Source organism: Ruditapes philippinarum, unplaced genomic scaffold (assembly GCF_026571515.1).
Source record: "Ruditapes philippinarum isolate M1 unplaced genomic scaffold, ASM2657151v2 ctg13392_1_1_1_1, whole genome shotgun sequence".
NCBI lineage: Eukaryota > Metazoa > Mollusca > Bivalvia > Venerida > Veneridae > Ruditapes > Ruditapes philippinarum.
Window position 1 is genome coordinate 1 of NW_026861300.1, and position 4,760 is coordinate 4,760.

A 4,760-nucleotide genomic window follows, 5' to 3' on the forward strand; every position below is an offset into this window, starting at 1 on the left:
CAACAACATCCAAGATATTCTTTTTTTCTTTTTCCACTTTTAAAAAGGCAAAGTCATTTTTAAAGGGTCTCCCCATCCTAAACCCCCCTAACAAAAAAAGGTTTTTTTTTTCATTTTTTCTCTTGGCTCCTACCATTTGCCTCAAGCATTTTTCTTTTTAAAGGGGAAAGATAAATTTTTTTTTAAACATCTGTGAATCAGCACTATTTTAACATAATTTCTAGAGATTTACTGAAGCTTTTTAGGGAAGCCTAAGTTTCCCCTCAAAAAAAAATTGTTTTTTTAATCCTGAGTCCCCCAAACAAGGGGAAAAAAGGGGACCCTCATTGGATCCATTCGTTCACTAACTTCTACAGTGTCTGATCAATTTATCATCACGGGAACTTTTCCCCAGACTTGGATAAGGGTAAAGGGCCGCGGGAACTTTTACAACGATTTTTGCCGCAGTGTCACTGTCAATGATGTAATCAGTAGTTTTTATTGATTTCCTTATATCCTTGTTTCAGTTAAGGTTATTTCTGAAAATATACAAGAAGGGCCAGATATATTTACTGCAGGAAGACATCATTTGAAGCGACCTCGGCCAGGAATTCTTAGTGTGTGCAGTTCACAACGGCTTAATTATTCCCCATTTGAAGAAATAAAATATCCATAATGGCCACTTTGTCTGGTACTAATCTAGAGTATATCATATGTAGGGGAAAAGTTGTTTGTTACTAGTTTTTATATTCCAACCATCAAGTTATTTAAGAACATTTTACTTTAATCCAATTTGTTCCAATTTTAGTGATTATCTATCACAGTAAAAAGCTTAGAATTTAGTTTTCATTATAAATAAGGTTGACAAGAAAAATAAAAATGGGAATAAATTATGCTTGGCCATAATAAAAAATGAAGAACGGGGTTGCGTTCATTGAGCACCGCCTTTCCTTGTTGATCTTGTTTATCATATTTTAGAAATAAGAGGTGTAATTGGCACACAACGTTTTTGCAATGTTTGTTGAAACATTATTTATATGTTTCTAAGACTGTGCATTGTAGAAATTATTGGGAGGTCAAGTTTATTTAATTAATATTGGTGCTAGATGGAGAAATATTGTCATGACTGCAGTAGGTCTGAGACCAACAGTTCATAAGTAAAAAACAATATGCTATTGCTACCGGCAGGGCTATCGTAAAAAAAGATATTTTGATGGTATGAAGTATTAACATTCTAACAAGCCACATAAAAATTATAAATAGACGTTGTTGGTAAATTGTAATATTGAAAAGAAAAGAAGGGCAAAAGTCGGGCCAAAAGAATTTGTTCCTTATAACCGGTAGTTCGGTAGTGTTAACTATAAGTGAAGTTGACTATATAAAGAAGACAATAAATTGTTCTAGAACAAAATATATTTATTCATTATAAACATTTAATCACTTGGGAGTCAAAAAATTTATTAAGAAATATTTAATAAGAATATCCTAATGATATTATACATTGCAATAGTTTATCTATATTTAAAATTCTTATGGACATTTTGGCCATTTCAGACTAATCCTCTTCTAAGGTTACCTTATAATGACATATAAACATAACTTCTTCCATAACGTTTGAGCGAAGTTAAATTTCTAAGAAATTGGAGTAAGTATGGAAATATTGGAAAGCATGTTTCCCTTTTAAACAACTGTAAGTGATATATTTTGTGGTAATTTTGATTATAGACATGTATTAAATTTTTATACTCATTTTAAATGCTTACATAATTTAATATTTAAAAAATCTTGAAACAAGGTGATCACTCGGGAGCATTAATCACAGCAAATTTACAAGAGAATTGCAAACTCAGTTTGAATGAGTCAGTACATGAGGGATAATGAATACGTGCGACATCCCTCATGTCCCCTAGCACCGGCTTGAGCGGTACTCAATTCTCAACACTTAATAGTGCTGGCATCAATGATCCTGAAGGACCAGAAAAATATAACAACACTCACTGAAGTGAAGTACGGGGCAACTTTTTACAGCTGCCACAAAGCACTTGACACCTGCTGTTGTGAAGTATAAAAGTTTGGAAACAAAGTGATTCCTCGGACGCATCAATCACAACAAAATTACAAGAGAATTGCAGACTCGGTTTGATTTAGTCTGTACATGAGGGTTTATGAATACATGCAACACCCCTCATGCGCCCTAGCAACGGCTTGAGCGGTACTCAATTCTCAACACTTAAAAGCTCTGATAGCTGTATTCATTCGTTGATTTTATAAAAGACAGGACAGTTAGATATGAGAAAATATTAGTTAAAGTGACATTATTATCACATTTTTGTTTCAAATTTAGTTTATTAGCAATCTGTTTCAAACGATAAACTAGTACATGTATAATGGTGATTGACCTGTAATTGATGGTGTAAATGTTTAGTACTATATATTAAAACTACTTAAAGTACAAAATAAATATCTTGACTAAGCCTTTTTATCAATAAAAAACAAAGCATATTTATATAACATTGATTCAGGTCACGTTAGTTATTGAATATATTTTGTAAAGTAGAATACTACATTAATTACAAATTTGGCAATATGTAAATTGTTTTGACTAACCATTTACACTTGGATAGACACCCTCGTGATATGATTCCTCGCATCCGAACTCCAAACAGTGATTTTATTAAACCGTAAACCGCTGCTGGGAATATATTTTTCTGTATTAATTAAAATATTATTTTCTATTAAATCAAAATTATTAAACATTATATGGAAACTTAGACTGAAAAAAAACGAAATAATTACTATTTGTACATGTTTTATGTTAAGTGTTATAATAATGATATGTGAAACTACACTCTTCTTTTAAATGTTTAAGACAGGTTGCATTATAAATTGTTTTTCGTTCACGTGTACTAAAGCTTAAGTTTTTTGTTGAGTATTCAAGCAATTTTAGGGAACCTATATAGAAAATAAACTGTATCCATCAAAGAATCGAATTGTGTTTCAAAGCACCGTAACTGAATTTAGAGGGAACCATTGGCTTGTTATTAAATGTGAAATTGTTCTATAGAAATGGTGAAGAAATTGCATTTCCTAGACGGAAGCTTATCAACTTTATTTCCTATCCAATTTCAAACGTGATTGAGGAAATAAATGTAAACGAATTGATTACTTCATAGGTTTCAGATAATTACAGTCTTCGAAGTAATAGGCCGTTGAATTAATAGGTTTACATAATCATATGATGTAAGTACGAAATTTTGACGTTTCATCTTATGAACCTACTCCGCAAATCACGACAGGAATGTAAAGTCATGTTTGAATGACATTAGGTAGTATCGGACAACAAGGGTTCATAGGACGATTCCTAAATGTTGTTTTTCAAATTAAGAATATGTAATATAAGTTACTTTTCCATTTGTTAAAAAACTAAAAGTCCTTTTTCGTTGCGTCATCAGAAAATATGTCACGAAACATAAAAATGTATAGGCTATTTTGATTGGAAGAGAGCACATCACTGTGTATAGTCCCCTTTTGTTTTCTTTGTCAAAAGAGAGGAAAATCTGCAATTTCGAATTATCCAATCACCAACTTCAAAGAGTGGGTTTGATTTTTTTCTTTGTATAGTCTATATTTATGTTAAGTATTCTAATCATGATTCGGGAAACTAAACACATGTTGCAATATAAATTGTTACTAAAGTTTCAAGCAATTTTAGGGAGCCTATATAGAAAACATATTTTTTGACTTCCTGACGTATCATGATGATTAATTTTAAACGAATCTGTCGCATTTTAAGATTTATAAAAACATCGATTTATGTTGATTTGTATATGCATTTTAGCAAAGGAATTCTATTTATGGATTATCGGACAGTCAAATCAAAATAAAAAGGTTCTTAAACAGCTTAAGTTCTAAATCAATATGAATAGCATATTTTGTTAGATCTGGCCCCGTTCTTTATAAATTTGCCAAATGGGCTTAAAGTTTGGAATGGTTCATTGTCTTCTTAAGGCGTATATCAGAATTAAGCAAGATAAATAAATACAATATATAAATAAAAGAAGGTGACAGCAAGTAAATGATGGGTAGCTATACTAATGGCATATTACTATACAATTTGAAGTATAAACTATATATGAACTTAACATTGAGTGCCATGTTAACTTAAAAAAGCGCAGTGTCTTAGTGGTGTTAAACTGCCTGCTCATTGTCCGGGAGATCGTGGGTACGAGCTAGAACAGGTTTAGATAAATTTCGTAATATCCAGGCTGCTTGGATGCTTCAGTCACAAAATTCATCACTGTTTTGACAACAAAATGTTTTAGATTTATAAAATTGCTATTATAAGTTAAGATATAAAATAAGAAATTTTTATACCATGGACTATGATGACGTTAAACGGATCGTGCTTTAGTCATGAGTATTATGTATACACAATCATAACAAACTTATTATTTTATAAGCACTTTTCAGTAGATTGATATATTTAAATAAATACATGATTTGATAAGCCGTTCCCTGCATTTTACGATGTTAAATCGCAGCTTTGTCTTTGTCTTAAAAAATTTTATAGCGGATGAAACAATCACCTTTTTTTTTTAGGTCACCATAAAGAAATGCATAATAGAGGGATATTTGCTGTTTGAATGCATCATCACGAAAATCTTGCATTACAGATAGGGGGGATATAGGGAAATCGAGACCCAGATAATAGATATGATGTCCATCCTTTTCGGATATACGAGTGTTTGGATAAAAGTGTAACATATTTTACATGCTAAAAG